At 51.4% G+C, this 27,219-nt stretch overlaps 1 pseudogene; it reads left to right on the plus strand.

Moving 5' to 3' along the window:
* The first annotated feature begins 412 nt into the window (after positions 1 to 412).
* On the plus strand, positions 413 to 2,285 carry LOC101677478 (annotated as a pseudogene).
* Positions 2,286 to 27,219: the final 24,934 nt, after the last annotated feature.

Raw genomic sequence — 27,219 nt, forward strand, 5'->3', positions numbered from 1 at the left:
GTTGCAGGCTGCTGTGATACCTTATAAACCCAGGAAGAAGAGCAGAAGATTATTTCTCTGACTGATGTCTTCTGAGACCCACAGTGTCCTAAGAAAGAAACAAAGTTCTCTCCACTCTTTCCCACTAAGAGGTCAAGGGTATGAAAGACTTTCTGGAACTGTTAGTTCAGCTAGGAAACGTTTGACCTTGTCCTCATGAACTCCTTGTTCTGTTGTTCTCACGTTTTAAAGAAAATATTTGCTTTTCCTAAATAAGTCCAAAAACAAATGGTTTATTGACCTGTTTAACTAACTAGTAAACTTAGCGAGGAAAACATTTAAAAAAAAAAGAAGAAGAAGAACACTTGAACAAGTAGTGAAGATTGTTAGGTGGGAATTATCCCTTCGAAACCCTTGCCGCATTCACGCGAGTATGAAGAAGTCAACGCCCGAGTACAGGAAACCACAGTCCCACAGGAGCCCCGTCCTCGCCGTCCCCAAGGCCCCAGGGCCTCAGACCCCCGTCAGTCGGCTGCTGCAAGTACACGGCGACCCCCGCTGATCCGTCCAGGGTGGGCCACTGCCTCACGCCCGTGAGTCTGTTTCTTGGATTTCCTCACGTACTTGGGACAAAATGAACCCAGTCCCTTCCAGGTGACCAACACTGTAATGCATAAACTAAAACACGGCCCACAGTCATATTTTCTCATTTGTGGAAAGACTGACCTGTGCTGACCCAGGAGAAAAAGGCTGATGTGTTGAGGGGGAAAGTAGAATTGAAAGAGAAGGAACCCTGAGCACCTTTCAGTCTTCAAATCCAGGGTCTCCTACGGGTGTGATGCCTTCAAGTCCTTGAATGGTTTTTGTGTTCTGCTTCCCCTCGTGACCTGTTAGATAACCCAGCGCGGCTGCAAAACACTCTCCTTTCAATTTCACGCATTTGCAAGTACATATTTTGTTGAAGTGCCTGAGAAACTTCAAATGGTTTTGAAATACAAAGTTCAGCTTTTGTTCTCATCTCTTTACTGTAGAGCCCAGGCCGAGGGAACAGCCACCGTCTCCCCGTCTCCATACTGCCGGTCATGGTGGCAGTGGGAAAGAGACCGTGGGAAGGCCTCACCTTGTTTAGCACTTGGGAGTCAGAAACAGTCCCGGACCACCCAGCTACCGAGCGGCTGCAAGCGCAGAGTGAGAGCGGGGAGCGCTGGGGAAATACCTCTCATGCCCAGCACACCCGCCCTCAGGGCTGCCAGCTGGGAGCTGGGATTATTTCCGTCCACTACACTGTGGACCGGAGCCAGAGAAATCGCCTGCGCTGCTCACGTTGTTGTGGGCCACGAGGTTCAGCCCCTCAACCATCCGGTCACTTTTGCTCAGGAACTCCGAACTAAGGTTTGCTAACTTAAAAAATAAGATGGTTTCTGCTGCTTCTCCAAGAAAACACCAGACGGCCGGGAACACCAGAGCTGCAGCAGGAGCCTGGGGTGGGAAGCCCCTGGGATGGAGTCCAGGGCTCCCTCGGAGCCTTCCTGAGGGCGCCCAGGCTGGAATAGGGGAGGGATCAGAGTGGGTCTGGGTAGGGCAGAGGCTGGGAGATCAAGAAGGCGAGGGTGAAGACGAGGAGTGGACCCCATCACCACACTGGGCCCCCTGGTGAAGGACACAAAGATCAAGTCCCTGGAGGGGATCTACACCTTCTCCCTGCCCATCAGAGAATCTGAGATCACGGACTCTTCCTGGGCACATCCCTCAAGGTTGAGGTTTTGAAGATCAGGCCTACATGAAAGCAGACCGTGCTGCCCAGCGGACCAAGTTCAAGATGTTTGTTGCCATCGGGATTACAGTGGACATGTCGGGCTGGGTGTTAAGTGCTCCAAGGTGGTAACCATTACACCCATGGGGCCACCATCCTGGCTGAGCTTTCCATGTGGCAAGCCTACCAGGGGAACAAGATCCGCCCACCCAACGCTGTCCCAGGCAAGGTGACCGGCCGCTATGGCTCTGCCAGGACGCCTCACTGTGCCCCCAGAGGTATGGTCTCAGCCCGTGTGCCCGAGAAGCTCCTGATGATGGCCGGCGCTGACGACCGCTATACTTCAGCCAGGGGCGGCACTGTCACACGGGGCAACTTTGCCAGGGCTGCCTTCAACGCCGTTTCCAAGACCTACAGCTGTGTCACCCCTGACCCCTAGAAAGAGACCATGTTCACCAAGGATCCCTATCAGGGATTCACTGACCATCTTGTAAAGAAGACCCACACCAGGCTCCTGCCATGGCCACCACATAGTTTTATACAAGAAAAATAAGGTGACTTTATGAATAAATAGTTTTAAGTTATGAGTTTTCTGTTTATTTGAGTGAAGCTAGTGATAAGGTTAAATGTGAAAGGAAATTGTTTCATTAGTTTTTGTGTTCTGTTGCTAAAGTGTTTAACATGTAGACAACACGTGGATGCTAAGGCTGAAAATTATGTAAGACACACAATTACCATTATTTTGGAATCTGGAAGACAAGAAGCAACTGTCCATCCACTCAGCCAATCCACATTAGATGTAAAATGTGAAAAAAAAAATAAAACTTTGTGTTTAAAAACATTTTGAAGTCTTTGTTACTTCAACAAAATGTACACTTTCTAGCGGATTCGGAAACTGAAGCTATTATCGGAGGCTGGAAGAATGCTAACAGTGTCGAAATATCTAATGAAAGTGCTGCCAATTACAACTGGGAAGGCAAATGAGCTCCCTCATTAGAGGGAGAAAATGCTAGAAGAAAGATGTTAGTCGGGAGACCTTGATGGCTCAGGCCCTTAAGTGTCCAACTCTTAATTTCGACTCCGGTTATGATCTCAGGGTCATGGGATCAAGCCCCACACTGGGCCCCGTGCTGGGTGTAGAGCCTGTTTGGGATTCTCTCTCTTTCTCCTTCTGCCTCTCCACCACAACCACCAGCTTCTCTCCCCTCCTCCCACCCGTCTCTCTCTCAACAACAACAACAACAAAGGCTGTTCGTGGCACGTGCTTATTTAGCAGGCTGAACTTGACAAGGCACAAGGAAAAGATAAGCCCAGAGAAAGAAACAGAGGATGTCCAGCCATTTGGGTGTGGTAGGGCTAGAAAAAGTACATTTCATTATGCTAAGCAGTAAAATATAAAACTGTGAGGATCTTTGAACCAACTAAAATTCAGCCTTGAGTAAAGGACAGGATCAAGGGTGTGACCACAGCACCCGTCGGTCGAGCCTGCAAACGAAATAAGGTGTGTTGGAGCAGAGACTCATGTGATCTCAGGGCTCCCCGTATACACCTGCCGCTGAGCAGAATGGTTCGGAGAGAAGAGAGTAGACGTGTGCTTCTCCCGCCGGAGCCTGCAAGACTGAGACGCTCACGTGATCTAGAACGTCATGAGATCAAGCGTGAAAGTATCCAGATGTACGGAGTGTCTGGGCAAGAACTGCAGGTGTGGTGATCGGCACGGAGAACCGAGCTGGGGCAGATGGGTAAGGATCTCGGGGAGTTTCTGAAGTGTCACGTCGCTGAAGAAACCATGAGCCTGGACCAAGAACGTTTACGGTATTTGAAGTTCGAAATTCACTTGGATCCCACCAGCCTATGACTGAGAAAGCTGCTCCGATCTCGAGAAGCACACGTTCTGAATACCATTTCAGGATGATAGATGAGAAAGATCTCCCAAGAGGTGGAGAAGCCCAGGAGACCATCAGGCTGGGGAACTACTCCAAGGGTACAGGCCAATCGAGAAGCGCTTCCCACTCCCAGAGTGGAGGCCATCACAGCATCTGCTGGGGCAGGGTTCAGATTACTACAGACCAATGACCGGAGATCCTCTCCTTCTTTTCACTCAGGAACCTGTATCCTCCTGCAGGATATGGAACACGGGGATGGGAGCATGTAGCGGGTTGAATGGTTGTCCCCAAAATATAGGCCCACATTCTAATCCCCAGAACCCGCGAACATGACCTTATTTGTGAAAAAAAGATCTCTGTATCAAAGAAAAATAAAAAATAACTGACAGCTTGAGCCGAGGGGGACAAAGACAGGAAACAATGAGAGAAGGCTGTGGGACTCCCAAAATTCTATGGTCCGGAACTGGGTTGCTAGAGCTACTCACTGCAATCGGGTCACCCCACAAAAAAGGAAAGACAGCTCCAAGGACAGAGCCGTAACAGGTGGCACAGAGACCCGTCGAGCCACCATGGGCCCAGAGGGGGGAGTCTTGCCACAAAGGGTTAGTCTCTGCGTTGGACCCAACAGGATTTCCCCTGCTGGATTTAGACTGTGCTCGGGACCCGTGACGTCTTCATTTTCTCCAGTTCCTTTTAGAACGGGAATGGCCATCCTCTACCTATCACACCTTTGTGTCTGGCGAGCATGTAACTTGTTTTCTGGCTTCATGAGTTCTTAAAGAGAGGAGTTTTCTCCCCCAGGATGAAGCATACTCCACGTCATTCATAAACACATTGAAAGGATTCGGGTCACAACAGTGGGGATTTTTTGAACTGATGACATTTGGATTGGTTTGGGACTTAGAGCTGATGCTGTTGTTATGGGCAAAATGTTGGAAAGTCTGGGGTCAGTTGAATGTACTTTGCTTGTGGACGGATGTGTGTTTTGGCCAGAGGAAAAGAGTGAGCTGCCTTCGATGTCCTAAAAGCTGTGTCCGTAAGCTAGTCCCTCAAACTGTGAACGTGACTGTCTTCCGGAGGAAGACTCTGCGGACGTAATAAGACTCTCGGAAGAAGAGGGTCTGGGTTACCGGCTGGGCCCTAAACCAACGACTGCGTCGCACACAGATGGCCGGGGAGATGCCACGTGGAGACGGAGGTGGAGAACGGAGTGGCCGAGTCACAGGCTGAGGCCTGCAGACGCCAGACACCGGAGGAGGCGAGGAGGAAGCCTCCCCCTCCCCTGAGTCTCTGGAGGAGCACAGCCCTCCTGACACCTTGATTTCAAACTTCCAGTCTCCAGAACTGTGAGACACAATAACTCTCTATTGTTTCAAGCCACCAGTTATTGGTAACTTGTTGTGACGACCACAGGAAACTAATACAGGACATAAGACCTGCCTTCTAATTTCGTCCCGAGAGCTGCACATCACACCACCGGGCATGACCGTCGAACACAGGGACTGCCTCGCATCACGCACAGCCCCCAGACCTTCAGCTGGTGACTAAGCCCATGTCTATGCAGCGTTTGGGGCTTGTCTCCCGGGGGTGGCACGAGAGTACTTTGTCTGTGGGAGGGAAGGCGTGCCGAATGTTTCTGAGCCAGAAGAGTGCGCTGTGCCAGTCGTCAGTGTTAGTACCAAGGTTTCCCTGTGCCTCGGTTTCCAGCAAGTGGTAGGAGCTCATTTCTCAGCTCCCCTAGAGTTGGACGAGGTCAGACCGTAAGTAGTCCTGATCGGCGAGCTGGGACCAGAAATGACATGTCACTCTCTCAGCCCGAGTCCCCGAGCGGGAGATGAGAAGTTGGCTCCCAGCTCTGCATCTGCGAGGGAACATCAGTGTCCCCGACAGAAGACAACGGGGCTTGCTTTGCTCTCACTGCTGCAACACGACATCCTTCCTGTCTTGAAGACTCAAAAATTCAGAGGGTGCCTGCTGTGGACGGGTAGGTGGCCGCTAGAAGGACAAACAAAAAAGCCCTTCGTCTTTTCAAGTGACTTACGATCCGGTAAAAATGCAGAGTCAGGAGGAGCAGCGGCGTGCCCAGGGGACCGGGCATTAGATTCAGACCTCCTGAATCAGACTCTCGGCAGAAGTGCAAGGGGCTGTCGCTGGGCACCGGCGTAGCTGATCGGGGGCCACTCGTGCCGTCACAGAAGCTCATGTCTAGACACGCTGCTCAGGACCGATTATTATCAAATGCTTTTGGTCACAGGACTCCTTCAGGTGGTGTCCTGTGGAAGCTTGGGAGTGGACCGCAACGGGGGGTCTTCCCTACCCAGGTGGTGTGGATCCCGGAGCCCCAGCCTCATCCTGGGCCTGACCCAAGGGACCCCAAGAGGCTGCAGAGAGTTGTTTGTAGAAAGGACTAACAGAACAGGAGAAACCCAGTCAGGGTGGAGTGTGCCGTCGGGGGCGTTCAGAAGAAAGTTCAAGCACGTGGGACCAGACCAAAGAAGGCTTTGGGGGACGGGGGGGCACCTTTGCGACGAGCTCTTCGTGCCTGGAAGGGCTTCACACGGGAGCAGTCGGGGGCGAGTGGGTGACGGGGAGAACCAGTCTCCTCCTTGTGACCATGCGTTTAGGGTCCTCACGGCCGCTGAGAACCTTATGACCGTGCGTTTAGGGTCCTCACGGCCGCTGAGAACCTTATGACCGTGCGTTTAGGGTCCTCACGGCCGCGGAGAACCTTATGACCGTGCGTTTAGGGTCCTCACGGCTGCTGAGAACCTTATGACCGTGCGTTTAGGGTCCTCACGGCCGCGGAGAACCTTATGACCGTGCGTTTAGGGTCCGCACAGCAGCGGAGAACCTTATGACCATGTGTTTAGGGTCCACACGGCCCCTTAGAACCTTATGACCGTGCGTTTAGGGTCCGCATGGCCGCTGAGAACCTTATGACCATGCGTTTAGGGTCAGCACAGCTGCGGAGAACCTTATGACCGTGTGTTTAGGGTCCACACGGCCCCTTAGAACCTTATGACCGTGCGTTTAGGGTCCTCACAGCTGCTGAGAACCTTATGACCGTGCGTTTAGGGTCCGCAGAGCCGCTGAGAACCTTATGACCGTGCGTTTAGGGTCCGCACAGCCGCTGAGAAGCCGCCAGACCCCAGCTCCACAGGCACAGACTTGGTCTTCTCCAGCGCTGGGTTCTCAGCGCCTGAGAGAGCGGAGCTGCCGGCCACACGCGTTGAGCAAATGATGCCGTCCCCCCCGGCCGCCCCCCTTGGGCCGCCGGCAGCTGGACAGGGGAGGGGCGGCGCCGGCCCCTCCGACGGGATGGTGGCCCTGCCGGCATCATCACTTCAGCACAGCAATACTGACTTCGGACTTGAGACTGGCCTCAAGAACGGTGACAGATTAACGTCCGTGACTGTTTCAGGAAACCAGGCATGAGCGTCTGTCACAGAAACTGACGCGAAGCCCCGGGGGACTCCGTGACTCGGCTAAGGACTCACGGCTGAAGGAGACAAACCGTAACCCTGGTCTCCGTGGCGCTCCTTCCACTGCTCTCCATACGGCACTCGGACGGACGGGATTTTTATTAGAGACCCTAGGGCTGAGGTGCAGCGGGGGTGAGAGGGGCAGTGACGGGCGCACCGGGAATGACCACTCCGGCACGTCCCGGCTCCGCGGACACTTGCTGGCTTTTAGGACCGCAGCTCCACAGTGCAGCTTCACACTGAGGACCCCAGTTTCTCGGGTTTCTAGGACACTGAACTGGCATCCACTTCTCCAGCCAAGCACACGCGCCAGCCCACAGTGGAGAGCGCTGCCGGCCAAAGCTCGAGGAGGCTGCTGTCTGTCCCTTTTCTTTTTCTCTGCTCCAAGTTTGCAAGCGGGTCAGCATGTTTTCCAGCAGAAGCGATTCTGGAGTTTGGCACACAAAATCTGTGGAGATGAATGGCCATTTTAGGCTGGAGCCTAACTAACTGGCTAAAATGGTGAACATGGCAGAGAGCCGTGGTCTGCTGTTGCGGGGCCCCCTGAGCGCCCCCGCACCCAGCAATCACTGAGCCGTGGGCTCCCCAGCCAGTCCGGGCTCTTTCCAATCCACAAGGAGACCAGGACACATTCCATTAAAAAGCTCAGAATCTCAGAGACCCTGATTGGAATTTCAAGCTTCTCACCCCCAGGGGAGTCTGAGGAAAAGGGAAATCACCAGCTTGGCCCAGGAGTGCCGTGGTGCATACCAATGAGGGAACAGCTCGAACCCCAGGCTCCAAACCCTTGTATCTCTGCACACAGGACTCGGCGACACCAGGTGACGGAGGGCGAGAGCGCTGGTCAGGGGAACTGAGGTCCGCCCCGACTCTCCGAAACCTGCTCGGCAGCTCACTTGGGCACATCTGCACCTCAACTTGAAACGGCAAAATTAGGGTCTTCCAAGCTCTTCCTAGCGAACACTCACGCACTGTTGATGGAAACGTAAATAGGTTTGGCCTCTGTGGAAAACAGTAGGGAGGTTCTTTAAAAAACTAAAAATAGGGCTATCCTATGATCAGAAATCGCTCTTCTAGGTATACACCCAATGGAAGTGAAAACAGGATATTGAGAAGATTTCTCTTCTCCATGTTTACTGCAGCATCATTCACAACAGCTAAAATACAGAAACAACCTAAGTGCCCATCGGCAGAAAAATGGATAAAGAAGTGATGCGCGTGCACATACGCACACACACACTTGCACACGTGCACACACTCACACACGCGCACACACTCACGCGCACATTCACACGCACGCGCTCAAACACACACTTGCACATGTGCGCGCACACGTACGCACGCATGCTCTCACACACGCACACATGCGGGCGCGTACACACACGCGCACACTCACGCACACACGTGCACGCTCACACACACACGCACATGCTCACAGAAATATTAGGCAACCCTGAGAAAGATGGAAGCCCTGCCATCCGGGGTGAAGCGCAGCGACCCTGAGGGCATTCTGCTAAGTGAAATAAGTCAGATACAGAAAGACAAAGGCTGCAGAGCTTCTCTTATATGTGGAATCTAAAGGGAAAAGAAAAAAAATGAAACTCCTAGAAAGAGAGTAGGAAAGTGGTTGCCAGGAACTAGGGCAGGGAAAATAAACGATGTTGGTACACACGTTCAGCTGGAAGATGAAAAGGTCTGTACCCCTGAAACTAATAAAACACTGTCTGGCCACAGTATTTCATAAATGTTTTAAAAGATAAGGACTGAGGATGTCAGGTAGAACATGGAACTGTAGCTGGTCACACTGATAACAGATCTGCTAAGGGAGCAGAACTTACTATTCTCACACAAAAATACGTATGTGAGACGGCCAATGTGTTATACAACCACCGGGGGAGGGACCTTTCACAATGTGTATGTATATCAAGTTACCCGGATCGTGATACACACTTTAAATATCCTGCCACTTTATTTGTCAATTATACCTCCATAAAGCTGAGCTTTTTTTTTTTTTAAAGAAAAATTTAAGAAATGAGAAAAAAGTTCCTCCTTGGCTCTAACAACCAGGGTTCTACATCCAGGTAACTAACCTCGCCTGGACCCCGACATCCGAGCAGACGCCCACCCACAGCCATCCGCCTCGAATCCGTCCCCCAGGCCTCGTGGGCATGGGGTGGGCGGGGGCGGGACTGTCGTGTGTGCGACTGCAGCACCCAGACGCGGTATTTCTGAGTCGTGTGAAGGCATGTGCGCTTGTTACTTCCCGGCAGAGCTCGGCGGCCGTGTGTGTCAGCCAGCCACCGATTTTAGACGTATCTGCTCTGTGGGAACACAGAAGAGACATCAGTATTGGGTAAAAGCCTTGGGCTCTTTACAGAGGTCAAGAATGACCATCTAGAAGGCCTTGCTTTCCTAAAGTGATAAAACTTTAAATTCTGTATCCCCCACCCTCCCAAATAGTAAGGAAATTCTCAGCAAATGCAGTTTTGTATGGGAAAAACAAGTAAACAAGAAAGCATAAAATCCCATGTGACCAACAGGAAACAAGAGCTTGCCGATCCCAAATGTCCACTTTACTAAGTCAGCAAGTGAATCTTGGTCTGCAAGGGGAGACTTTCCAGCTCCTCAGGGTGGGCGGAAGACATTCTGGATCTGAACCCCAGGTCTTCCGTGTAAAGGAGAGACAGAGGGCGGGATAATTTTCTCAGACTCAGTCTTTGTAAAATGGGGGATAATAAAGATTTCCTCACAGCACTGTCAGGATCCAAAGGCGAAAAGCAACGTAACGGGCCTTCCGCAGTGCGGGGGAGCCACGTTCTCAGGAACCGGGAGCCGGCTTTGCTGAAGACGGGGGCGGCACGGGTAGTGCCGGTAAATGGAAGTGTTTACTGGACTCCTTCAAGGGGTTTGGCTAAAAAGGGAAGGAGAAGAGACGGGGCACGGGGAAGCGTGGAGGCTGACGGTGTGGCTGACGCTGCCTTGCCGTTGGCCTGTGGGACGGTGACGGTGTTTTTGTTCCAATGAGAAGTGGTGGAGTAAGGTCACAGGGGTCAGGAGGGATGGAATCCGGGAGGTTTAGCAGTTTTCCAGTGAAATATGGGGGCCGGAGGGACGCGGGAGCATTAGATGAGAAGAAGCTGGCTTGGCAGAGGAAGATGGCCAAAGTGCGGGTGCCCTTGCCCGACGGCCACAGTGCACCCCAAGAGCTGAAGCCCGTGTATCTCTGGGGGGCAGGGGCAGTTGCAGGCCCGAGGAGAGTCACCGCTCTGGAAGCTGGTAGAATGACTCAAAACAGCACCAAAAAACGTGTTTGCTTGTCTCTCCCCAGAAAGCTCACCCAGGACACGTCAAAGACTTGCCAGGTAAAACCAAAGACCCAGCAGAAGTTGCCAACTGAATGTATAGGACACGATTCCATAAAATTATTAGCTTTCTCCTGGCAGAGAAAGAAGGAAAGCAGCCTTGGCAGCCCCGTGTGTGAGTATAGGACCTGGGTCATCGGGTCTGGCCCAGGGACTCGAGGGAAAGGACAGGAACAGCACACTGTCCTGTGCGTGCTTCTCCAGGGAGCGGCTCAGTGTGGACGGCGTTCAGAACCCGCAAGTCTAGGCCTCCATAAAGTGGGAATCTTAATGCCAATAACAAGACAGTTTTTGTTCATCACTCTTACTGCCTTAATCCACCAAAAAATCTTAAAAAGGGGGTTTGTGTTGGCTGTTCACATAAGTTTAAAATGATATTTTAAATCTCCCTATCTCACACCTGTCTTCCCTGCGTCCTCCTGTCCGTGAATGAGTCACCGCTGGCCAAGTGCAGGTTCCCTGGCTGCGCTCTGCCACTCCAACCCTGTCCTGCTCCCTCCACGACTGAAACAGCGGCCGATGTACTGCTTCTCGCCATCCCCTACTCCGGGGCTTGCCAGACTGTTTCTGTGAGGGCCACACGCGGTCCCCAGGCCATCGTCCGCCTCACTGTGTGGCCCCTGAGCGTGTCCCGTCTCTGTCTGTCTGCCTTCTACGGTCTCTCCCTGGTCTGACTCTTGCTCCCCTGTGGCCCGTCCTTACAGTCGGAAAAACGACCCTTTGAAACAAAAACCAGATTATCTTGCTTTAAAGTCACGCAGTGGCTTCCTGTTGGCTAGAACAAAGCGGTCTCCTGGCTCTAAATCCCGCTGCCGCCATTTCTTAGTTGAGCGACCTTGGAAAAGTTACTTAACTCTGAGTTTTGGGTAATGAACCTGGACAGGGAAGATAGTAATTCTTACCTGGGGGATTTGTTAAGAAGATAAAATGAAAAAAATACTTATAAAAAACACCCGGCCCCACGCCCAGCTCACAGGAGGAACAGAGAAACTTTGGTTGTCTTTTCTGTAATTTATAGCGGGCAGGAGAGCAACCGCCGCTTCTGTTCCGGAGGGAGAAGGGCCCCAAAGAGACCGTCCCTCACGAACCTGTGAGCTCACGTGGGACGAGGGGGGACGTCAGCCGGGGGACGATGGCCAGGGCGGGAGCCTGCCGCTTCCTCAGGGCAAGCCCGCAGGAGGACGTGCCCTCGGAGGGAGAGAGCAAACGGACCCGTTCCCAGGTGTCCCCGCACGTGTGGTTTCACACGCACACTTTGCCCCTCGCCAGAACAAGTCGGGAGACCTCCTGCCCCCCCTCCTACCCCAACATCCACTGGCTCACCCCGTCTGTGGAGCCGGAGGCATTTTCAGCATCCGGGCCTCGTTCAGGCACAAAGTCTGCGTAGACGCGTGGGGCAGGGAAGCGCCAAGCAAGGCACACGCGCCGCAGGGGAGCTGCGGGTTGTACCAGCCCTGGTGTTCCGCGTGGGCGCACGGGAGTGTCGTCGCCACACTGGAGGCTGCGGCTGGGCATGCGATTAGCTGCTGGTGCGAGAATGTTCTCTTTGTTTCTCTGACCCCCTTGTCCGAGAGGAATCTAATTACTCCTGATGAGTTTCTAACCTTACATACTTAGTGGAATTAAAAACAGGGACCTCAGTGTGTGCCGAATCAGAGGCATCGAACGACTGCATCCTAGAACAGCATTCTCTGGTCCACGGACGGAGTGTGACTGCCTTAAAGACATCTCATCTGAGTCCACCATGGGACCAAAGGTAACAAACTCTGGGCTGGGCTCAGAGGTCCACGACGCGTTGTCATTGTCAGTGGCGGGTCAGTGGGGCCCGCGCTGCCCTGAGGACAGCAGACTCGCTTGGTCGTCCCTATTAGGAGCCTGGAGCGTGGCCAAGCAGCAGCCTCTCACCAGGAACCGAGGGCTGAGACTACTGGTGTCCGGTTAGAGACGCAGAGCGTCGGGTCTGAGGAAGCAACAACGGCCGCAGGGCTCGCACCCCGGCTGCCCCGTTGCAGAGAGAGTAGGGCCAGCAGCCTGCAGTGAATGTCTTACAGAAATCACCCCAAAACACCCCACCGGGTCCTCTCCTCTCATTATGTCTGCACAGAGCTAAGTAAAGAAGGTTGTTGAATGAATCATCCCAAGAAGCTACTTGGGAAGAGAGACCGGAGTAACGGTTTCTGAAGGGTCCAGAGTTTTCACTGCCTTGATGAGAAAATGAGAAAAGAAGTGCCTAGGAAGAACCGTCTTTGCTGTAGGAAGAACCGTCTTTGCTGTAGGAAGACCGTAAAACTGGGGGAGGGGGGTTCAGCCTGCTTTGGGGGGTTATCTACAAAACAGATAGCACTGGTATTGCACAAAGACCTCTGTGCTGAGGCTGGCGGCCTCAGTGTCATGACCTTGTCTTCTCCTCTGCTAAGATCAGGGCTGGCCAAGGCCTTCTACGATTCTCCTAAAGGCCCTGACTCAGCCATTCACAGATCTCTAAACCGTATTTCCTCTTAAATCTTTAAACCACTGTTTCTGATACTCTCCCGAGGTGAGAGGACAAGACAAAAAGGATGAAGAACTTCGCTGTTCGCTTCACGCGCTTCCGTCAGGCAACGATCCCGCGTGAGCCGAACCTCAAACAATGCAGACCTGAGTCCCTCCTCCCCAAGCCTCCCAGTGGCCCATGTTCTTCCTCTGAGAAACCCAGGAAATCTCAGAGGTGCTCACGTCATGGGCTCCTGACTCCCCATGACAACCACCCGGACTGTGTTTTAAAAATGCAGATTCCTGGCCCTGAATTACAGTTCTCAGGTTGGGCCTACGAATGTACATTTCAGCGGGTTCCCCAGATGGTTCCTTTTTGACGCGCTGTTGGATGCATGGCTTCCATGCTACTTACGTGTGAGCTCAGACACTCACATATTACATGAGGGTGTGAAGCAGAATGAGGAGCCCCATAAACCCACTACCGTCTTGAGACTAGAAATTACCAGCGCCCAGGTGTCCGCTATACTCTCCCTCCCTGTGCCCTTCCACTGTCTCTCCGACTAAAGAGGCAGCAGCATCCTGAATGGGGAGTTCAAGATTCCCTGTGTGCGTGTGTGTACATGTATGTAATATTCTTATGATATACATTACTATGGGAGTGGTCCCATAATATCATATCATGTGGGGGGAATGCCTGTGTTTCCGTGTGCGTGTACATAATACGCACACACACTGCTTATTTCGGCCAGTTACATGTGCAGGACTCACAAAGGCTCTGCAAACCCTGCGGCGCATTCGTGTGGAGCTGCTCTCACTGGCACCGTGGCCAGTGCCGGACCACCACACGCTTACCCATTCTCTGCTAATGGGTTATCGTCCTGGTGTCCAGTTCTTTACTTTGACAACGACACTACCCGGGATATCCTTCCCCGTGTCTCCTCTGCCGTGCATGCCTAGGGCCGCAGTTGCTGGGTCACAGATGGCGAGGCTGGGGCCAGGTGCTTCCTGCAGGCCAGTCCCAGGGCCCGGCCCTAGACTCCTGCTGTTTGAGGTCTGCACCACTATCTGCTTTTACCAGACTCCAGAATTTTAGTGCATGCGTTTTTTCTAGAGATTTTATTTATTTATTGGCGAGAGAGAGAGCACAAGCAGAGAGCAGGGCGGAGGGAGAGGCAGAAGCAGACTGCCAGGGAGCAGGGAGCCCGATGTGCGGCTCCAACTCAGGACCCCAGGACCACGATCTGAGCCAGAGGCCAATGCTTAACAGGTGCTCGGCAGGCATTTATTTTTGAGGCTTAGAGAAATATTCTGGCTCAAAATGTTGGTGAAAGTGAGGTATACCTTTTGAAAAAAAAAGCTGAATGATTTGCCGTCATTGACTTCACACTTGAAGCCTCAAGGCCTTCTCTCCCCTGCTCAGACCCTCCCCGCATCACCCCTTCCTACTGTGGCTCTTCTCTGCCTCCCCAGCGCTGAGCCATGCCCCTCCCCGACGACTCTCCCCTCTCTCCTGCCTCTCTGACCTCGCTGATCTCCTCCTGCCCTTCCGGGCTGCCTGGGTGGGAATCCCGGCCCTTGTGCTCCCCGCCGTGTGCCTACAGACAAACTCCCTGGCCTTGCTGGGTCGCTGTGACCTTCACTCTCCCCCACCTGCTGCACCGAGCATTTGAGGTCAGGCGCCCGGCACAGGCCTGGCACGTGTTCGGGGCTCACTAATGCTGGGGACCCTCGGTGCCTCCGCCTCAAGTCTGCTGGGCAGCAGGCTCGGAGAGCCACGTGCAGCAGGTTTCCTGGGGAGTGTCTCCGATGCCAGCGCTTTGCAGGGCTGTCGGAAGCAGAGCGGGCAGAGAAGCTCGCCCCAGGACAACAACGGTCTCAGCCAGTCCTGCCAGAGCTCTGCAGCTGGACGGCCTTTCAGAGCTCCCCCAGACCACGGCCCGAGGTCAGGTCTGTTGTCCCCCGCATCCACCAGTCCCTGGGTGTCAGTGGCCTGGAGGAGGCACAGCTGGGCAAGGCCGCTCTCTTCTGTTTGGAAGGCAGATGCCGGAGACGGCTCCAGCGGACGGTGCTCGGCTGCGAAGCTCCCGGCTGCGGAGAGACAGGGCTTCCGTCCTAGAGGGAGCTGGGTCAGCCGTCCACCGCAGTACCCACTATATTTCTTCTGTATTTTCTTCCGTGGAAACTACTCATGTTAGTTCTTCCTTTTAAACTGTATTCGACTTTTTTCTCCTCTGTCACAGGTTGCCATACGGTATCGAAAAACCGGATGTCAATTTTGGGGACAAAAAGAGTATAATTAATTTGGCATTTTAGGAACTGAAATCAGTTGCAGGTTGACAGCTATTTTGAAGTTGGTGGTTATTGTATGGAATTAGTCGAAGTCTCCCGTGCTGTGTGTCTACGCTGTATTCATCGGGAAAACATACAGGCCTTTGGCAAAGCTGCCCTTTACTGATGTTAAGCTACATCAGTCTCCAGTGTGTCTTCTCCGTCAACCCCCCCAGGCACCTCAGCAAAGAAAAGGAGGGACTGCTGGTAGCCCATGTTCTATACCTGTCAAAGGGCTGAAGTTTACCTACCTCGAAAGACTCTGTGGGGGGAAGGTACAAAAAGAAAGTCCAATAGAGAAGGGACCACATTCGGTACAAGGTGTTAAATCATCAAGCATGTGACAGCCCTGCCTTTGTTGCACATTTTTAAAGAAGAACTTAAAAATCTTGGCAATCCTAAAAATCCTCAAAACCGTCATGACCACCAGCACGGGTGGCGACTGCCGAGGCCCCTCCGTGTCGAGAACTTTCAACCACAGACTCATGTACTCAGCCTCGTCCGTGAGGGGAAAACCCGGATGAACTGTCTTTAAGGAGAGGGCGGTTTGGACTCACAGCAGGTGGCTGGGGTACCGAACGCCGAGTGGGTACCGGCTGCTTGTAACCCAATTCACCCTGTTCGCTCGCGTTTTGCGCTTCCTAAAAGCTGATCAATAAAAATGGACTTTGGGTTTTCGTGTGTGATCACAGGCAATACTGGGACATACTCTGATCCCAGACATGCCCGGCAGACTCTGGCTTTCAGTGATCTCTACTGTACCGGATGCCGAGCCTGAAAATAGCAGGAGGCAGAGAGTGAGTCCTCCTCCACAAGAAGAGAGCAGGGAGCCTGTGCGTGGAGGGTGGGAGCAAGTCAGTAAGGCTGCAGGTCTTCCAAAGACTTCCTTCTACAAACCCCTGTGTGAATGGTGAAAAACAACCATGGGACGATTTCTCCTTCCTCTGTCTACATTAACAGGGTTTCTGGACATCACTTTCTCCTGTATTTTTTCTCTTTTCCCAATTTTCTCTTAAGTAGAGAACAAAAATAAACTCCTTTTTCAACAAAACACAACACGAGGAACTGACAGATCGGAGTTTTCTACCCAAGAGCCTGGAAGACCCCTTTACCTACCTAAGGAGCTTATACCGGCCTCGTGGACCGCTGTCCGCACCCTTGCTTCCTGTCACAGTCACAGCACTCGATTCTCCTCTTTCCTGCTCCTTCTCTTTGCAACTGAACCAGTCCAGCGTCTCTCTGCTAAGTCACAAGAGGACACAACCAAAGAAGAGGCAATCGATGCCGCCAAGTTGCTGAAAGGAGCCGCCCTTCGCCGGTGGTAGCGCAGTGCAGACGCGCTGTACGCAAGCAGCACAACTACGACCACATTTCAAGAACCTGCTGAATCGTGTTCTGTCCCCTGTGTGATGTCCTTGTGACCACTGGGATCCTTTCGTCTCCCTCGACCGGGGCAGAACTCTACCTGGGCCACTTGTGTCTCACCAGACTACGCACGCTACCTTACGCGAAACCTGTCCTACGTTCAGACGTCACCTGCCGGCTCTGCTCTCCCATTCGGCCTCCGTCTGCACTCTGACAAACACCCGTAGGGACAACTGACAGTGACGGGCAACACCGTGCAGGGACGAGTGATGAGAGCTCTCCTAGAATAATTTGTTGTCTCTGCAACACGTGTCTTTCTGCGAAGACTCGGACAATTCTTCTTAAAGAAATAAATTAATCTTAAGCCTCACAACTGTCTGTCCATTACCATTTCACAACATAATCATGATAACCGTTCTCGGGACAAGCCAGCCCGAGGTGGCCCACTTAGGAAGTGGGGGAGCTGGGGTCTGACCTCAGTCACTGACTCTAAAGGCCACGCTTTCCCCACCACATGCTTTCTCTGTTATTTGCTAACAGTACACGAGAGAATGTAAATGAAGGGCCTTGCACATGCAGAGCTCACACGGACTTCTCTTCCGCTCCCCTGAATCGCAGAAGCAAGGCTACACGTGAGCCAGATGTCAGAAGAGAGACAGGAAGCCCCAGATGCTTTATGAAGGCTTCGGTGGTCACTGGTTAGTGCAGGGACAGTGGGTGTTGCTTTCCCTCCTTAAACCAAGAATGTCTTTAACTTAGCTTGACGTCAGAGGTTAATTAAGGAATATCATAAGGGAAACAGGTATTCCTAAATATTTGTATTACTTGTTCTCAGGAGCTTTTCTTCAAGGCCAGGCTTAGTCCGCTCCCCAGTGATGGTAGTGATCATGATTAACTTTACTAAGCATGCATTATGAACCAGCTACGTCTGAGACATTCTACTTACTGTATCCAACTTAACCTTTAAATAAAGTCCTATGGGATCAGTTGTATCATCCCTATCTTACATAAGCAAACCTTAGGACTCTATAAAGGTAAGTGTCTTGCCCAAAATCACAGGAGAAGCAGATAGTGAAGGTAGAATCAGAGCCAGATGTGCTTGAGACCAAAACCTTTCTTCTGTCTATGTTCCTCTCCTGAACCCTACGCTCCGCTGGCTCCGGCGGCACCTGCTGGGTGTGACACGTCAGGCGAGGCCACAGGGATATCAGACTAAGCGACACCGGTGGGACGCCGGCCCTCGCCAATTCTTCAGTCAGGCACCAAACCCATATGACAGACGTCAGCGAACGCTGAGTGAGGCAACAGAGGCATACGGAGTGTTAGGAGAACGTGATTATAAAGAAACATCTAACCTGGTTTAGAGACTCAACGAAAACTGTGCTGTGAAAGAAACATTTAATTTGAGCCTGAAGAATGAGTATGAGACAGCCAAACAAAGGAGAATGAGACAGTATCGGGGCTAAAGCAACAGCATGATGGGAGCCTGGAAGCAAAAGTGATATGGCTCCTTGGAGGAACCGAGAGACCCGTGGACCCGGGGCCCAGGACCGCTCAATCACAGGCACTGACGGGAAGGAGTCGCTATCAGGGAACCAACGATGAAGAGTAAGTAGACACGGACCAAATCACGTGCTCGTCAGCCACGTGAGGAAACCGGCTTTTATGCTACGGACATTCGGGTTTAGAGGAAGAGCAGTTAGGTGCTCAGAGGAAGGGTGAGAGTGGACAGAGGGAGCGATGGTCTGCTCGGGTATTGTACAAAATCACAGAAAAGGAGAAGACGTTTTTCTCAAGGGACCTGGACTTTAAGGAAGGCTCTAACAGTAGGTAATACTTCCTGAGACCCTCATGCCATCCACCCACTTCCAGATATTTACCGATCCCCTGCTTTGGCTCCTGGCCCTGTTTGGGGCACTGAGGAGCCAGCAGTGAGCAAAAATGCACCCAAAATGCCCATAGTCATGGCACTTTCATTTGAGATTTGAGTACTAGGCGCTAAGTACTTGACAGACATTAACTGGTGGAGCCTCCCCCCAGCCTACGACGTGGGCTTCCCGATTATTTAACCTCACAAAGATGCAGGTGCGGGTGCTCAGAGACTGCCCAAGGTCTGCCTGCAGGTCTGTCTGGTTCCGGAGCTGTGGGATGGATCAAGAGACAAGAACTCAGGGAGGGAAGCCTGAAGCGTGACACCTAGAGGGACTGTGGCAGTGGGAGCAACTGGGGGTCCCGCAGACACCGAACCCGCAAGCTTTCATTTTTCAGTCTTGCAAAAGGTGATCTTAAAGTTTTCCATGACTGGGATGATGCTCAGCCCGTTAAACCTCCGACTCTTGGTTTTGGCTCAAGTCCTGACCTCAGGATCGTGATCTCAGGGTCATGGGATCAAGCCCCCCATCTGGCTCCGCGCCGGTGCGGAGTCAGCCTGTCCCTCTCCCTCTGCTCCTCCCCTTCTTTCTCTCTCTCTCCCTCTTTCTCAAATCAATAAATAAAATCTTTTTTTAAAAAAACTTTTAATCATCTTTTGTCTTGTTTTGCAACAAAACCATCACTGCCTTATAGTATTTCTTTCCATCAGTAAATTCCTTCTTCTGCTCGGTGGAAGACCACAGACTCCGCGGGCTGGCTCAGGTGCGGCACTGATGGTCGGGGCGCGGAGGGACAGGCTGGCCGGCAGGAGGTCAGCGCCCACAGCTGCGCACTGATTTTCCTCCCGTCCTGTTCTTTCTCTCCACTGAGGCTTCAATGAAGGAGACTTTGCTTTGCTTTAAAATCAGGAACCAGATTGCCTGTTTGTTCTCCCCGCATCGTGAGCCCCTTCACGATCAATGCCTCTTAGGAAGCAGGATCAGGAAGGCAGCTTAGCATCGGCTTCTGGAAGAATGGATTTGGGACACTTCCCTCAAACTCCTAGTGACAGCGAATGCGGAATCAGACGACTATTGCGTCCATGAAGAGGCACAACCTGGTCTGGAAGAGGTTCCCCCTCCAATCCTCGGGCCCCTTCCTCCCCCCATCTTTTGCCCAGCTAAGTTGGTGTGGATTCCCTGACTTCGTTCGGGCCCTTTGGCCATGCCATGGGGTACTTGTGAGATGTTTTCAGTCTCAGATGAGCAAAAACCACTCCCTGGTTTGTAGCTAAAGAAATGGGAGGACTAAAAGGACAGACATTTCACCCATCCTTGCTGTGCCAGGGACAAAGCTGTCCCCTAATCTCATCCAAGTTCCCGTCCCCTGGCCTGGTCCCTCCCATTCAACCGTCAGCTCTCAGCCCCGGGTTTCTCTGAGCCCAGGGGGCGATTCTCTCCAGACCTTCGCTCTCACGGTCCGATTCCTTTCCTACACAACCCTTGGCCCTCCTGGTGTTCATGCGCGTGTTGTGAGATCCTGTCATCAACTCCGCGTCCTTCCTCACCAGACCAGGACAGCAGAAGGGTTTTCCCTACGCCAGTGCTTGATGATAAGAGAAGCTCAAAAGTATTTGTTGAATAAATGAACGAAACCAGATTGTCAAAATGGGAGTTTATTTTCCAAAAAAAAAAAGGAAAAGGCTTTAATTGGTCATAAGAAATGGACCAAACTCCATGGGTCAGGGATGGAAGAGGGTCTCCCACGAGAGTCTAAAGACAAGAGGTAAGGACTGGCCTTTAATACGATCGGACTTTCTCACGTTCCCATGTGTCCCTTATGGTCTCCCCTCACTTCGTGGGGACCAGGCTCTCCACTGTTCCCCTCCAAGCCAGGACAGGTCAACCTATGCTGCCAACCTCTGGGGAAAACCAGTCTGATCAGTTAGCTCAGGCATCAGTAGGCATTTAGCACAGGATCAGGTGTCCAACAGCCATGGAAATCCTGAAAGTGACTGTAGAGAAAGTGTCCACGTAAACACCGCCCCGCTCTCAAGGGGCTCAGTACAGCAAGTGGGCTTTAAGTCCCAGTTGGTTAACTTGTAGCTGGTTGGCTACAGAGTGTCCCTTCGTTGGGAATACAAACCTGAAACTTATTGAACCTTCCTATCCAGCTGACGAGGGGATCCCTGGACAGCACCACGGCTTCATCTCTCAGCTTCCTGAATTCTGTGGCTCTTTGAACAGCCTCGGTTTAGCATTTAAGGTTAATGCCATTTTGTGTATAAATCTTTTACATCAAATTCAAGAACCATCTCCTCCTCACAAACGTCAGCGCTAGCTAGAGCTGTCTTTGCTTTGCCAAACGCCTGACTCTACACGACGAAGCTGCTGCCCACTCGTGGGTCAGTTGCTCGAGCTCACCGTCCACAGGACACGTCTAGGTTCCTGAGAGCTGTGGTGAGCCCCACTGACAAGGTTTGCTCCCAGGCAGGTCTTCTCTGCACCGGCGGTCCCTGCCAGTCTCGGCCCCCTCAGCAGCCGGACCCTCAGCTTTATGCCGCTGCCCACTGATGGCCGCACACCTTCGCCTCAACCCTAGCACCCAAAGCCTGTCAGCAGGTTTGGGTTCCTCGACATCATCTTTCTTCCAGAGTCAACATCTCCATACTTTCTGGGGACTGGGCTCTTGAAGGGAACATGCTGGCATCCTTCTTGGGCAGACCATCCCACATACCATTTTTTCCAATTCTGCCTCTCCTATTCAGGTGGTACAGGGCCTGTTAAGAATTGGCTGGCCAAGCAGAAACCAGCTGAAGAATGGAAGGTCAATAACTTTCTTTCATGCAGAAACTACCGATCTTGGCAATTCTTGGACAGTCTCCGTTGACCTTGACTTCAGGGAGGGACGCCCCTCCCACGGGCTGGAAGGGCCAAGTCTCTCCAGGAACTGGGCATCCCAAGGTGACTCTTCGCTGCTCAGTCCTCAGACCTTACTATACTGGCATAGGGAGGAACAGAGGTTGGTAGGAGAGATGGGACCTGAGCTAGTACCTAGAAAATGATCTGAGAGACCCTTGAATTTAGAATGTCCAGCACTTAGAACCCCCACCACCTTTTTTTCACCTTTGGGCTTTAGCACCAACTCTGGACTACAGAAAAGTTCACTCCATGTCTGGTCACATGGGCCATCAAAGGAAGATCACATAATGCATGTGGCCTTGAGTGAACCAGGTAACTAGTGGATCTGTCCATTCCCACGTTTATCTGTCCCTCTGTTCGTCCGTTCTCCACTCCCACTTCAGCCAAGAATAACGTTCCTCTTTCCATGGCTAATCCCTCTGCCGACCTGACTCCTCCTTCAGTGAGAAGAGAAATCTCCTTCCCCAGGATCCTTGACTTCGCCCTCCAGCTAGAGCTAACGTACTCCCTCCGTCAGTGAGTTTTCAGGCGGGCCGACCTGCTAAATGAGCCGAGTGAGCTTCTCCTATCTCTCTCCACTCTGACCCCAATTCTCACACTGATCACCAGCTTCCTCATCCCACGCAACACTCAATCCTTTTCCATTTCACTTCAAATTCTGCTACTCATCAGAGACCCTTCCCTTGAAGGTCCCATGACCTAACTACCAAATTCATTTTTCCCTTCAGTCTGTAGGAAACAACGGAGAAAAATGGATGTAAGTATAAAGGCTAAATGGGTCAAAGATGGGGCTGAGGGTTACGGTATTTCCCAAACCTCCCAGCTAAGTGGAGATGAGAACGGGAACAAAGGTAGGTCAGGAAGAAACAGGGACAGGCCCTAGGGAGGCGTCTGCCCGACCAGCTGGTGCCGGACTCGCGGATATGGCCAACGAATGCGAGTGCGCGTGCGGGTCAGATGGGACGGCGGAATGAAGAGAAAAGTGTCCTTCCAAGCCCTCAGATTCTCTGGTTCCTGTAACTCCTCTGCTTCTGGAGAGTATTACAGAGGTCAAAACAGGATGAGGTGCCACTACTCTGGTGACTAGTCATCATTCCACATATTTAAAAATCTAAGAACTTTATATCCTTGAATTTTTCCTCTTTACGGAAAACAGACGCAAGCAGCCCTTGACCAGTGTCTCCTAACGTGTGGCCATGATATATCCCTATTTAGCAAGCCTCCTAAGGGCTGCCGTAATTCCTAGTGCCTAGAAAAGTTCCCGGCTCAGGCACTCCAAACTCCCTGTCCCATGAATAAAAGAATGAATGTTTCATACCAACATAGATACCGACCAGTGTTGCTGTTTTTTTGTTGTTTTGTTTTGTTTGGTAAAGTTTGAAAAAAAAAAAAAACTGGGTTAAATTGGAGGGAGAGACTAAGCATGAGAGACTGTGGACTCTGAAAAACAATCTGAGGTTTTTGGAGGGAAGAGGATGGGGGATGGGAGAGCCCGGTGGGGGTATGTATGGTGGAGGGCACGGACTGCGTGGAGCACTGGGTGTGGTGCATAAACAATGAATTCTGGAACACTGAAAAGAAGTTAAAAAATAAAAAAAAATTTTTTTAAAAACATTTCTTTGCTGCAGAGCAGCTTACAATACAGGGCACTTCTCAAATGTTTTCAAACATAACACCATTTCTCCCCACACAGCCTCCCAATATATACCTTTTGAGAAAACATTGCCAAATATTGCTGGTAGTGCAGTGCCAGGGCCAACACCCTTCCATCTCCAGTTCACCTCCCCTTCTCCCTCTGCAAGTGTTAAGGGGCCGGCCAGTCTCTGGAGATGACCGATTCTTCAGAAGTACACGAAACACAACTACACAAAAGCTAAAGCAGGTGAATTCGAACAGTTGACTAAGGCGCTATCAGAACAAGAGGGTTTACATGAACTGCCAAGCTGGAAGAACCAGATCTCCTTGTTTCACTCCAAATATCTATGTAATAACGCAGCCTTGGACAAGAGGCCACATACCATTGTCCTGCCCTTAGCGAACTGCCAGTTACCAGCGACCCCCAAGACGCTTCAGACCCTACTCCTGGAGACAGGCCTCGCCGACACTCTAAAGCCGCTGTTTCTCCATCAAAAGTTACCTAGACCCCCACCTATCTTTTAGGGTCTTGTCGTCAGCAATCTTGTTGCTCTCCGCTCACCCCCCGTTCCTTTTAAACTGTTTTCAGGAATCCCAGACACATTTCCTCACCAAAGAAAGGCAGTTTTGCAAGCTCCTTGAAGTAAAAATGGCCTCGATTCAAAAATAAATCTCATCTCTGAGTTTAGTGTGTGAGTCTGAGGCAGGCTGGAGAGGAAAATCAGGGAAGAAAATGTGTCCTCGAGGCCGGCTGGCCTGCACGCAGCACGTCCTCCAACACTGTCTTTCTCCTTCCTGGGCTCTGCAGGGTCTGCCCTTCTTGAACTAAGACTGGGCGACACAGCACATCAAATGTGTGACATGTGCGACAGCTGGAAAGCTGTGGGGACGGGTAAGGACAGATGAGAGATGTGGAACAGTCTCGGGACGGTCAACGCGAGGCTGCAGCTGTTGGATGGCTCGGGTCCCCTACAGGACGCCACGGGACAGCAGCACACGCTGGGACGGTGCCATTTTGTTCTTCTCCGGGCTTCCTGCCCCCTCAGGTAAGCGCACCCAGTCACGGGCACCGTCTCCAGCCGTCCTACACCGGAAACCTTTTCCTGGCCTTCCTTAACCTTTGCTAATAGTCTCAAATATCTGGCAGTAACATGTTATTCCAAATTAGAAAAGGAACTCCGAACATTCCCAAGTGGGAAGCTGAACTGAAAACCATCCAATGTCTCCTTCCAGCTCTAAGACACCATTGTCCTTGCCGTCAGATTACAAGTTGCTCACGCGGCAGGCCCTGGCCTGAGCTCGCGAATGACCTGTAGAAACTTCAGCGCCTCTGTCACTAGACAGAAAAGCCACTGCTGCATCCAGGACAAAGGGGAGAAGGCGTGTGTGTGTCACTCTGGAAATCTCCAGAGAGCCCAGGACTAGTGATGCCCACTGTTTATTCTAAGGGAAAGTCCAGCAAGGTCGTGCGTGTGCGCGTGCACGCGCACACACACACACACACACACACACAGCCTCCCACACACGGGTGTACCTGGAAGAAAGCAGGACAAGCATGACAGAGAAGAGAGAAGAGCGTGCTCTCTGTCTTCTGTTGTGCCGTGTGCACTTAGAGAAAACACAAGCAGCCAGAGCCGGATTTCTTACTCTAGAAACCTCTTTCGTCACAGTCGGTCAACTGTTAAGAACTGGGCAGCTGACAGATTACACTAGTGCCATCTAGCTCTCACTACCCCAGACTCACAGCCTGCCCCAGCCTGCAGAAAAGGTTAGGGTTAGTCACGGCCCAGCGAAACTCAGCTCTTTACCACTACATGATGGTAAAAGAAAGCAAAACCCTCAAAAGAGATTTATGTTTAATAACAACTTATTTCTAAATTATTTGTCTACATTTCACCCAAGTTTCCACTAAAAAGAACAAGAGAGATCTTCCTTACTGAACACAGGTTAAATGTGGCCCTCAGTTAGTTTTATTGACCAAACTTCCGAGGACTTAATGTCGATGACCTCCTATCTTCCTTGGAAAGCTGTCAGCAGACAGCGCGACGGGTGATCGCTCTAAAGTCAGCAGGTCACTTGTTTTGCATATTCCCAGGGCATTTATGAAAAATCTCTAAAGGATGGTGCAAAAATTTTATTTTAATTCACCCACATTAAATAACAGGACTGGAAGAGATTCTGCTGAGTGAAATAAGTCAAGCAGAGAGAGTCAATTATCATATGGTTTCACTTATTTGTGGAGCATAACAAATAGCATGGAGGACATGGGGAGATGGAGAGGAGAAGGGAGTTGGGGGAAATTGGAAGGGGAGGTGAACCATGAGAGACTATGGACTCTGAAAAACAATCTGAGGGGTTTGAAGGGGCGGGGGATGGGAGGTTGGGGGAACCAGGTGGTGGGTATTGGAGAGGGCACGGATTGCATGGAGCACTGGGTGTGGTGCAAAAACAATGAATACTGTTATCCTGAAAATAAATAAATTAATTTAATTTAAAAAATATAAATAACGGAGTTTTTCCACACAGTGTTTGTGAGGAAGAAATATGGGGACACCATACAAAGTAACAAAATAATAAGTGGGTGTCATTCTTGCAGAAGATCAAAGATCCTTGTATAGGCATTATCTACAAAATGTCTAAGAGACAAGTTTTACAATGCTTCCAGATAACAAATTCTTTTAAAAAAAGACTTATTTATGTATTTACTCTAGAGGGAAAGAGCCCACAAGCAGGGAAAGGGCAGAAGGGGGAGCAGATTCCCTGCTGACCATGAAGCCCAACGAGGGGCTCAATCCCAGGGCCCCAACATCATGGCCAGAGCTAAGACCACGAGTCAGACCCGTAACCAGCTGAGCCTCCCAGGTGTCCCCAGACAGTAAATTCTCTACTGAAGTAAGCAATTGCCGCGAGTCCTGCTTACTTCCCTTCACTCATGCTGACTAGTTGGAAGAGGGGAGGCAGGAGAGGGACACTAAAGGTCCAGGGGGCAAGACCAAAGCAGCACTGGATTTCTTCCCCCCAGTAAGTAGTGTCATAGCAAAAGGAGCACGACCTTGGCCGGGCTTCACAGACTTGGAATAAAATATTCACACAGGCACTTTCTAGATGCTTGGGGAATTAGCCTCCCTGAGCCTTCCGGTGTTACGGTGAGACGTAGTGGAGATAACGTGTGTGAAGTATCCTAAACCGCGCTTTGGATAGTCCGTAGGACTCCACATCGATACTATTAAAACATCAAAGAGGAACCCAAGTATGTACTGGCATCCTCCTAGGTGTCATCAAAGAGCCATTAGGATATTTGTATCTCTCGTAATCTGGTTGTGATTTGAGTCAGTGATTTATGAGGGGCAAAACGTTCCCTATCACATTACCTTTCCTGCGCGTCATCTGACTTCCAAAAATAGGGACAGTGCATCTTGTAGCAGAAACAGATGTCTGGAATAGCCGTTAAACCGTCTGAGTGTCAAAGTCATAAGTACGAGGTAAATTAACCTGAAATAGAGTTGTAGCAGAAAAGAGTCAAGTGACTGTCCTCGGCAGCGGCGATGGCGCTGACAATCAGAATTCTTTCTGGCTCCACAGGAGTCAGCTGGGGCGGGAGACAAGCAACAGATGGCCCACCCCAAGAAGCCCGAGATTGTCACACAGCCTTTCCATTTACCAGCCGGGTGGCTAGAAACAGATCTTTTCTCTTGGAAGCTTAACTACCTTGTGTGTAAAATAGGAATTATATTTTTACCACCTGTCAAGGATTGTTATAAAAACCAAAGAGCTACGGTATCTGGAAGTCCGTAGCTTGTTTCCCAACTCGGGGATCAATCCACCCCACAGAGCAGTGTCCGAGCCAGAATCCAGCAGCTTCTCTCGACTCTTGTCTCTCTCTCCCACCACGTTCCACCTCCCACCCACGTGCAAGGTCCATTCACCTCTAAACCTAATCCACGTCTGTCCACTCCTTTCTATCTCTAGTGGTACCACCCCCGGAAGACGCCAGCATCTCTCACCCAGCTACCACCACAACCTCCTAACCCTAACTGAACTGCCTCTTTGTCCTTTAATCTCACAAAAGAACATTGTCCAAACGGCATTCAGAATGAGCTTTTTAAACTATGAATTAAGGGACAACCAAACGCTACAGACTTCCTTCTGGAAATATCCAACAACTCTGTAAAACACTCTTGA

The sequence above is a fragment of the Mustela putorius genome, unplaced genomic scaffold (genome assembly GCF_011764305.1).
Source record: "Mustela putorius furo isolate JIRA1106 unplaced genomic scaffold, ASM1176430v1.1 tig00001451_pilon_pilon_pilon, whole genome shotgun sequence".
NCBI classification, from domain to species: Eukaryota; Metazoa; Chordata; class Mammalia; order Carnivora; family Mustelidae; genus Mustela; species Mustela putorius.